Source organism: Macrobrachium rosenbergii, chromosome 29 (genome assembly GCF_040412425.1).
Source record: "Macrobrachium rosenbergii isolate ZJJX-2024 chromosome 29, ASM4041242v1, whole genome shotgun sequence".
Classification (NCBI taxonomy): Eukaryota; Metazoa; Arthropoda; class Malacostraca; order Decapoda; family Palaemonidae; genus Macrobrachium; species Macrobrachium rosenbergii.
In genome coordinates, this window is record NC_089769.1 from 21,498,145 (window position 1) to 21,509,297 (window position 11,153).

Below are 11,153 nucleotides of genomic sequence, written 5' to 3' on the forward strand. Positions count from 1 at the left end.
ATTACCACTGATTCTGACAATCCATTTTCATGTTTCCATATTGAGAGGTAAGCTATATACTGTATATAATGAAAATACTCAGCCTTAGGCTATCCCACAGTTGTACTTACCAACAGACCTTCATGCAGGGGAAACTACAGGGGTAAGGAAACAGGCCATCTTGCTACACTGAAATACAATAACAACACCTATTAAAAAATTTATACTTTTGAAAGGTGTGACTGCTTCAACAGAAAACAATTCCAAAGCCCACTGTACTCAGGGATTTGACTTTAAATCAGCAATGACTATGATATAATCATAATCACTCATACGAACGAGACAATCTCATCATAAAAGTGGATCACTCACTAGAAACTAAGATATAAAATACTTCAACCAATACAACTTTACACTAATTTAGGGTATACAAATGATATTACAACAGAGACAAATTCCAATTTATATAATTTTCTACTTTTTAAGAGAACAATACTACACAATTCTTACCCAACAAAGGCTTCACTGACTACACAGCTCCATGGAAATCAAGACCAGCTGACCCTGCAACATATTGGATGATATTTTTAACTGCCCAACACCACCACCACTTTTGACAAAATTCATATTAATCAGAGAGATTCCCACAAATGATTTTAATCACAATAATTCATTTGTCCATACCAAAGTCATCATAAAGACATATATGCCTTAATTCACATTTTAAAACCAACAGTAGTTTAAAAATTCATTAAAATTTCATGGTGTCGTCCTAGGTAAGAAGCTACAAAATTCTCCAGCTCTAGGCTGTGCCATATTTATACTTACTGTAAGGTTTGCATCTTAAGACATTGCACGGGTGAGAAAAGTTACCAGCAGTCTTGGACATCAAAATCTTGGATGTACACCTGTTGGAAAATTTATGCTCATGAGAGGTTTGACTCTACCACAAAAACAACTTTTACTACACTCACAGACTTGACCTAATTCTGCGGTATTAGTGAAACTTACTCATATAAATGAGACACATTCACTATACAAGTGGGTTAATTCATTACTATTAAACAATGATCCAATACTTTACTATCACAATTTTTCAAGTTTAAAATGGTTGCCTGAACAAAACTACACAAGTGGCTACATTAACTCAATTTCTAAAATGCATAATATGGTAATTCATAAAAGAACGAAACTACACAATTCTTACCCAACAAAGCCTTTACTGAATGACAGGATAAACGTCCCTCAAGTTGAATCTTCCACTCCTTGGAAATTACACTCGCTGGCCCTAAAATATATTAGGTTAGATTTCTAATAGTGCAAAATACAAAAATTGGACATAATTCAAAATTCTCAGAGAGATTCCCACAAATGATTTAATCATAAATTTCATTTGTCCATACCAAAGTCATCATGATCAAAATAGCTTCAATTTAAAATTTTTAAATTGACAGTAATTAGTAATTGCCAGTAAACCTTGCACTCTGGTATACTACAGGGGTCAGGAACAGCTATCAGCAGCAGTCTGCCAATTAAATTCTCAAACTGACCACTTGTTGGGAAATATGACTTAATGTAAGGTCTGGCTACTAATCGTGAAGTTCAAACTTACAATATGTTACCTGGCTACTAATCGTGAAGTTCAAACTTACAATATGTTACCTGGCTACTAATCGTGAAGTTCAAACTTACAATATATTAAGTTGCTGACCTGTATTCAACCTGTCTGTAATGTGTTAAGTTGCCAATATACGCTACAGTAGCATCCAAGAACAGACACAAGTATTTAGCCCATTTGAGACTGCATTTGTGGGCAAGATTCCATTAAATTTTTTTACGTATATTTCACAATATTTTCATAGTGTAATTTCCCAACTTGAGAGCATCCCCTTTCCTTTTGTATAACTGTTACTTTTATATTAAGTAGGTGAACCAGACAACAGAGTTATTTATACTCTTGCAGGGCTGGCCCAAAAGTGCTTGTACTTTTTAATATATGTAAATTTTATCCAATTTCTTAAATTTTTATTAAATTACCAGCTTCTAAAAAATTTTACAACTAGATTAATTGAAAACGAAGAAACTTTTTTCCCAATTTATTTCCCGAATTTTATATTGTTGTTCATTTTATTTTGGACATTCACACAGGCATAGGTTAACCCTTAATAGAAGGGAATCCTCATATGAGTATCTACAGCACCTCTAGTTGCTAGAAACTGAAGTTCTGCAATTACATATTTTTTATCATTTTAACATCTAAATTCTATGCCACACAAATCTGTGGTCCTCTGTAATGACATATGAATGGATTATGAAATTAGGCTTAAAAGCCTGTGATGGGTCACATGTAGATGAACTCTGGCAATGCCAAGTGTCTGCTCTCAGGTTACGACACTACTGGTTGTTCTTAACAGCCATTAGAGAGTTTTACTGCTGCTGTTGGCTTCCTAAGAACAACTGGATACCTACTGATGAAGCTTATGTATGTAGTTTTCCTATAGCTTTATTGGTATGTCGTACTTGATACTGTGACCTATACAGCAAAATGTTCTTTTTATTCACACTAGTAGTAGACTAGTTATGTAATTTATTGCTCATGTGAAGAGGTACCGTCTGTCATATTATTTGTGTAATTGTCTAAATTTTGAGTATCTCCAAGTGGTATCTCAGGTTTTTAATAAATTTTAGCAAGTGAAACTAAGAGACAACTACACCATCGAATAAAGAGGTTGGACGGCCAGATAAAACAATAAAAAATCCTAAAATTTTGATACATGATTCACACTACCTTCATTTAAATAAATAATTGGCAGTATATTAAAATTTGCACCTAAATTTTACAATAACCAAATTTTCCCCTTTACTTTCCTCCAATATACCCGACAACAGAAGTTATGAGAACGAATCCCAACTCTACTAGACAAAAACACTGTAAAAAATTGAACTAGGTTTTGTTTACAGCCACTGTTGTAAGCCTTCCTCTTACCTAAGCTTTTGTATGGGCAGGCAGCTTCAGTTATTGAATGATTTGCATAATTTTTCAGATCTCCAATCAATTACTTTTATTTTTAACATCCACTATTACTTCTCTAACTAAAAACAAAATCTCACTACTCACCATATATATATTTTGAGGAACTGGGCTTAACACATCCAAGTAACTATCTCCTGAAGATAAAAAGCAGTTTATTAATGAAAGTAAAATATTCAAGAGGCTAAGCTTCTCTTGTGTATCATTCAGCATCCTTTTGACAACCATCATCTTACATCAAGGTAGGTTATTCATCATGATTTCAACTTCCAAACTTAATAAAATCTTGAGACTGAGCAATTCAAACAATTACAAAAAACAAAAAGGCAGTACTTAAAAGCTTTGAACTATTCTCACCTGAACATAAAGCAGCCAATGCAATTAGTCTGCAGCACAAGCCACTGTAAAAATATAATGGTTTTAAAACTGACAAACTGGAGAAAAACATTTCCCATAATATTTTCCATCAGAAATGTCATTCATCACTTCTATTTGACTCTTCAGAAGCCCGGACATAAACTTTCATCATGAAAATTGAAATGAATAATTTTTCAAAACTGTACAATAGCTTTTTCACCAAGATAAAATGACAAACCCCACCCTTCCTCAAAATAACATGGGAACTCACCATGCAGATAGTAAGCAGATCAATCTACCCATTAAAAGTAGGACGATCTTTATATTCAATGATCCATTCACTTGCTCCTGCAACATGTAACAAATGAATTAATAATTTTCTTACTATAAATTACTTCTGCTTGGAAGCATTGTTTCAGCCAATACATTTTACTTCAAAAATTGTTCAGACATCCAAGGAAGTTTACTCATCATATAAGGTTATGTTTACGTTATTACCATTTACAATTTAAATACTTACTGTATGCGATCCCCGCCATCTCAAATAATTTAGGTCTTCACAGCCCTGAGAGAGAGAGAAAAAAAAAAAGGGTCATAAACAACAGGATATAAAGACAATGGAATATCATCCTTTGCATTTAGTCAGTATCCTTTTGACAAACATCATCTGATTTCAAAGATTTACATTCATCACAGTAGCAAAAAAATGTCCAAATAAGACCAAATAACCCAAATTTTCTCATATTCCTACATTCAAATGTCTGTGCACTAATATGAGGGACCTGATTTTTTGCCCTTTTTAAACAAAGTGCTTTCCGTTTGCCAGATTCGTACTGCCTGTTGCTTTCCTTCCACTTATCTATCCCCTTACCTCTCCCAAACTTCTCTTCAAGCTGACCCAACGAGAAGAAAAATGATAATTTTATAATAAAATAAAGTTTGATATATACTTATCAAGTAATTACATACCCAACAATTCCTAATAACCGGCAGCTTAAATTTGAGAATTCGTAGTGGCGATTCTTTTGTTTATTTTGATGTAAGTAGCCAGCCCCGGCCACTTTCGGGGAAGAGGAACAACATAGCAAGAAGGTTCGATATATTATGTTGCAATATCTGCTGAGAGGGGAGGAGGGAGGGCTCCCACTCTGTAATTACTTGGTAAGTACATATAAAACTTTATTATAAAAATATTTTTATATAAGTAACTTACCAAGTAATTGCATAGCTGATTCCCACACTGATAGATGGGATTTGTGGACATATTCTACCCAAGTATAATTAAAGTAATAATCTGAGAATACAAAGGCATCTTTAACATTAATACAATGTATTGTTGTTCCTTACTTGGTAAGAGAGCTGCTGCAGGAAGATACTGCCTACTCATCTTATCCTGTAGAGGTATGGTGGTATAGCCAAGTGTCACCTGCTACATAAGTGGGGACCTCGAAAAGAAGGACTTCTCCAAGCACTAGCAAAGTATAGAAAGTTTGCCCCTGCCCTTGGCGCAGTACCGACACACAACACCAGAGAAAAACGCTGATACACCAAAATATTAAAAACACCATCACCCAACCATTAAAAGACCTGGAGGGCGTTCCAGTACAGAGTACCCACGGCTCCCCTAGACTCAACACCAAGTACCAAGGCCAAGAGTAAGGATGGAAGGAACGCTTCCTATACTTCCTTCCCCAACACCGTGCCAGCCACCATTAAAGGACTCAAGGTACTGCAATCATTAAAAACTGTTTCAACACCGCATAGATAATGTGCTGAAAAAACTAACTTAAATCTCCAATAAGTGGATTGGTGAATGGAGGAAAGAGAAAGGCTAAGTCTGAACAACAAGGACGTAGCCACGGCTCTAATCTCATGTGCTATTACCCTTAGAAAGGGAAGAAACTCTTCTCCCACTTGTGAATGTGACTCGCAAATGAGATCTCTTAGAAAGAGAGGGCATATTTCGAGAGAGGACATGAAGGGTTCTTCACTGAACAACAAAGCTGATTGGACATACCTCTTATTTTGTCAGTCTAATGGACATAGCACTTGAGAGCCCTTACCGGACAAAGGAATCTTTTTTATCTAACGAACCTACCACCTGAGATAGGTTCTTAATGCTAAAAGAACCAGGCCAGGTTTGGTTGGAGTTTCATTCTTAGCAAGAAAGCTAGAGTAAAAGGAGCAAATCCCATCTCCAATTAGAAAAACTGATTGTCCTATCCAGAGCTTGGATCTCACTCATTCTCTTGGCTTTAGCCAAGCCTACCAGGATTAAAGTCTTCTTAGTCAAGATAAACTGCTCGATGGAAGCCAATGTTCCTAGGAGGCTCAACCACTTGGTGACAGAACACTTTTGAAGAGTGAGAAACTTGTTTATCATCTTTAGACAGGATTTTATCCTCTTGGGTGCAGGAAATGCCCGAAAAAGAAGAGAATTCAGACTCATTCCCAAATACACTTTCTGCTGAGATGGAATTAGCCAAGACTTTTGAAGGTTGATCAAAAGTCCCAACTCCTTTGCTGGAGCAAGAGTCTTTTGAATGCTCCCTGTGCAATCTTCCTTTGTGGGAAAACGAATGAGCCAGTTGTCCAGATAAGAGAGCAATGTTCATGCCCACTGGTGGTTGGCTGCTCCCGCCAAACCAGCTATTGCACTTCCTTTGTGGGAAAACGAATGAGCCAGTTGTCCAGATAAGAGAGCAATGTTCATGCCCACTGGTGGTTGGCTGCTCCCGCCAAACCAGCTAAGATGTGACATCGGGAGCTGCAGGACAATCTAACAAAGAGCGCTCAGGAACGGAGGATAGCTCAGGCGCTAATGGGCGCTCCATCAAAATATGTTAACGATTGGAACGATCAGTATCCAACACATGACGTTTGGAGGGAGAACTTCTGGCGAAAAATGCTCTAGACTATCCCAAAAACTACATGAGGGAACAGCCTCCTTCACTTTCTTAAAAGGCACCTGCAGGGTGCTAGACACATCCCCTGCAGACCTCTTGAGCGTTCTAGGTTTATCCTTGAAGTGCCACTGCCTCAGAACTGGAGGAAAGATGGTGCACATCCGAGAAAACACCTTTCCAACTGCATTTTGACACCTGGGAATCTGCAACAGGTGCAACTGAGGGGCTGACTGCCCATGGGCAGACCCAACCAACCTCCTAGGTGCGGGGGAGTATGTCAAGGACCTTCACCTATTAGAGTTGGTGGGGTAGACAGCCAGCTCCTCCACTAACACTTTATATGAGCACTATGTTCACTGTTCATAATTTGACACTCTGAATTGCCCAACTGAGACAGAATGCATTAATAATTCAAACTTTTGATCAAACTTCACTTCAAGAGTGGCAATGGCATTGGGGTCAGAAGTATGAGAGCTGGGAACGGGGACAGGTTGTCAAGCTGAAGGGCTGGGATTAGAAGACATGACAGAAATTACAGGAACATCAGACAAAAGATTTAGAAGAATGCTGACTAGCTAAAGATTTGTCACTCCTAGCATAAACTTTCCTAATTCTGTCTTTTTCCATTTTGGAAAGGTGAGAAGTGAAAATCTTCCACTGTCTAGGGTCCCAGTCAACACATTCAGCATAGGTAAGATCTATTGAGCAGACTTGGCCCCTGCAACTAGCACACACAATGCAATCGTATCTGGCAGAAGTCAATCTCGTATTGCAGCAATAACGTGTGCTCGTTGTACTAGCGTTAGACATCGTCAAAGTAAATAACATCTAAGTTCCAAACAAAGTCAAAATTCAGTAAACTGTCCAAATAAAGTCAACCTGACTAAATAAATCAAGAAGGGCAATAAAAAGATTCCAAAATACTTCACTGATCACCTTGGAAAAATAACCAATAAAGCCTACAAAAATCCAAATTACTATAGCTGCTGCAAACAACCTTCGTCGGAAGCCGGAAGAAATAAATTGAACCTCCTTGCTATGTTGTTCCTCTTCTTCCCAGAAAGTGGGCAGGTCTGGCTACTTACACTAAAACAAACAAAAGAGTCGCTACACCGCTTTTTCAAAATTTAGCTGCCACTTATTAGAAATTGTTAGCTATGTAATTACTTGGTAAGTTACTCATATAAACTATCTTTTTTGTTTAACTTTACTTAATTACATAATTACTGTAACCACAAGTCACATCTTTTAAGCTGGTGAAAAAACTAGCCAATCAGATTGAGTAAGCTGTGTGAATAACTAGAAGGCTAACAAAACAAAGAAGTGGAGATAAGTTATGAACACAATTATAACCCAGATGGTAAAAAGAAAGCCAACCTGCTATTTCCTATCATCAAAGGCAAGACAAAATACAGAATCTATACCCTTAATATTAACCTTCAAAAACTACACAACTCTTTGGTAAAACAGGCAAACTTTGGCGCAACTGAATTTTCTGTACAGCTGCTATAGCATATAATTGAGGCTACAGAAAATATATCTATCTTTTGGTAGTCACACCACTCAAGCCATTATGACAAGGCACTGGCAAGGGTCATAATTACAAAGGCAGATAGATGATAGCCCCAAAGGTTAGTCTTTGGTGAGTTTTATTATACAAACTTTAAAAATGCTAGCTGGTTCAGTAAAAAATGACAAAAAACTGACAACTTCCTTCTAAGTTACTGTGGCACTGCATTCTCTGCATACTGGGATTAAACAAATACGATAACAGGGAGTTCTTGTTTTGAAGAATGATAATGCAATGATGTGTTTGGTCTGCTTTAATTTATGGATACTCATAACCTATTATAATTTACTAGATAGGTTTCAAGAAACATTGAATGGTCATCAGTGGGAATGGTTATTGTTAATCTGGTCAGTCACTGCCATATTGGTTGCTTGTTGGCAATCTTCCTGTCATACCCATAAAATCATGAAATCATTTGTACGTTCAGTTTTCTTTTTTAATTTCCAATGTATAGATAACCTTATTTGTTGTACGAGAGAAATTTAGGCAGTAGTTCTCCATAAAGGGACAACTGAATAGAAAATTTAACTCACCTAAATATATTCCTGCGAATGCACAGCCAATCTGGTACAGGCAAGTCCGCTGTAAAGATTGTACTAAATGAATATTTGGACACATAAATGGACAAACATTCCAACAAAACATATCAGCAATGTCATTCGTCATGCTATTTGACTCAATCAGAAGCCCGGACAATATTTTCATCATGATAGTTTACTCTGAACAAAATATTTTTTAACTACATTAAATTACATTACTAGAACATACTCTCAATATTTTTCATATGAATTTGGCAATTGTTTCAGGCAAAGAATTACTCTCCTCCAGAATCAATATCTTATTTCACATTTGCATCTTTTTGAGATTTGTAAAACCTAAGGCCAATTAAATTATTTTTCTTTTCCAGTATCAGCCAGACCAGGTTAAAATATTACAGCTTTTCTTTTGTAGTGACGCAATTTTCATCACTATTGACCTTTGGTCAAATGGCTGTTTTTATTTTAACAGTATTTTCCTTTAAAATAATACCAGACAAGAGTACATCATGAAGAGGGCACAGAATGTATTAACTAGCAGGGTTGATGATGAATATTCTAAAATTTACGCCTACATCTGCAAAATATGCTACTACAGAATAGTGGATATTAACAAGGATTCAGTGCTAATAACAAATGAAGTTTTGTTATAACTCCCAAAATTACAAACTTAAATTGTGGTTACTGTACGTACGTAAAATCTTTTCTTTCATAATACAAATTTCTTCCTAAATTTCCTATCTTTGCATATTCTGCCAAAAAGTTCTCAATTTTCTCCAAAATCCCTAAAAAAAATTTATTTGCAGTGTTCAATACAGATAGGCCCATTTGTGAAAAGGAATATAGGAGTTCAAAAGTGCCAAACTTAAAATAATGAATACTGCAACTAAAAAAATTTCCCATATTGACATTTAAAAAATAATTCCTTCAACATGTTAATGAATCATTAAAGCTAAAACATTTTCAAAAAAACAATACTGTCAAACCAGCATTATGACCACTTACATGACCTGATGGTAACATTCATGTTTGAGTGGTGACAAAAAGTGAGGGCTATTCCCTCATCTACTTCAGTTCACTCTGCTTTACCCAAGTTTAATGACCAATACAGATTGCACTGAAGGAACCTCCTATATGAGAGGCAAAGGTTTACATTTCCATAAGAACAAGTTCAAGTAACTATTACAACCCACCTGATTATAATTTAATCAGCAACTCTGCATACATCGTAATCCTCTGTAGTTTCCCCAGCTGTGTTCCCTAAAAAACATTAAAACATACTTTAAAACCAAAATACAAATGATTAACAAGACTTGAACAAATTCTTTTAATACCAATCGGAAAGATTCCAACAAATTATTTAATCATAAATGTCAACTGTCCACACCTGGTCATCTAGATTCATATAAATTTTAGTACATGTATTCCACTCATGTATAGCACATTTTATAAGTCCTCAAATATCAAAACACACAAAATTACCTGTAAAGATGATAGGTGCAAGGCTAGGTCGATCATACATATTTGGAAAAAGAGGTTTTATTGAAGGGTAACAATGATATTCTGAGGTAACACCAAATACTACAACATACTACACAACAGTCCTCAATGTGTCAACGCTGAAATTAAACCATCCTCATCTGCTGGCAATTACTGGCGGTAACATTTTCAGCAGCTGTTACTAGTGTATGTCGTGTATTTACATTCCCTGACCCCATAATACTGCATATCTATTCCAGTATGAGTTTTTAAGCCTGCAACACTCATCCTGTAATTCCATTTACATTTTATGGAAGTGAGCTACACACGCTTAACCACAAAATAGACGAAAATTTTGTAAAAATCTGACACCAAATTCATTAAAAACAACCATTACTTGGGAGAAGAGCCTACAGTAAACCGTAAATCTACCTGGTCCACTAATAACCTTATTCGACCCCACCATAATTGAACATTTAAGGGTTTTATCATAAATCCCTAACATGTCCTTTCCTCAGAATCACACTACTATAAACACTTAATACTAGAAAAAGTATTAAACTGAAAATAATGAAACCTGCTTCAAGATAAAATATCAAAATATTAATAGGACTGACTACACGAAAACAGATCTGGCTGATGGTTGTATTAAAGCAACTCATTACATAACAGATGCACTTGCCTCATTACATCAGAATGAAAATTTAAGTACATAACACAAAGCTTTGTTTGCACACATAAAAAGGGGAGGAACCAACATCTCAGATGGAACCAGGAAATTTCAAGATATCCTAAATGCACTGCCTAGGCCAAAACACTGACACCTCTGTGGAGCATTCTTGTTAAACTGGTTTAACAAGACCAGTCAAGTACTCTCATAAGCCTTGTTCAAAGGGATACTGCAAGGAACCTAAGTAATCCCCTACAGTCATTGCATTCAAAAAGAAAATACAAGAGGCGTAAATCACGCTCCATTGCTCATAAATGCTGTACAAAAGACAAAAATCACACTCAATTGCTCATAAATACTGTACAAAAGACAAAAATCACACTCAATTGCTCATAAATACTGCAACAGTAGAAGAAATTAACTACTTTTATAGAAGCATTATATGGAAAAATACAATGCAACTAACTCAGATCAACCCAGAGTGAATGGCCACAGTATAAAATAGGGCAACCACTGGATGGTCAACATTTACTAAAGCAACAACTCTAGATGAACCTGTCTGAAACATCTTGAACAAGCAAAACAAGAAGTGCTAAGGAACTATACTTAAAAATACTTTTAAAAT

The 11,153-nt window shown here is 36.0% G+C and overlaps 1 protein-coding gene across 5 annotated transcripts in view; it reads right to left on the reverse strand.

The window, feature by feature from the left end:
* The window catches only part of LOC136854664 (uncharacterized), a 32,048-nt gene extending 20,933 nt beyond the window's left edge, over nucleotides 1-11,115 (reverse strand). For all 5 annotated transcript variants that reach the window (XR_010857759.1, XM_067131251.1, XM_067131250.1 and 2 more), the window contains exons 1-10: nucleotides 9,573-11,115; nucleotides 8,377-8,425; nucleotides 3,888-3,932; nucleotides 3,639-3,715; nucleotides 3,368-3,411; nucleotides 3,098-3,147; nucleotides 1,187-1,267; nucleotides 808-887; nucleotides 490-543; nucleotides 111-168 (exon numbers count right to left, since the gene is read on the reverse strand). The gene's annotated coding sequence lies outside the window, so the exon portion shown is untranslated. The remainder of the gene's footprint in view (nucleotides 1-110; nucleotides 169-489; nucleotides 544-807; nucleotides 888-1,186; nucleotides 1,268-3,097; nucleotides 3,148-3,367; nucleotides 3,412-3,638; nucleotides 3,716-3,887; nucleotides 3,933-8,376; nucleotides 8,426-9,572) is intronic.
* Between the last annotated feature and the right edge of the window lie 38 nt (nucleotides 11,116-11,153).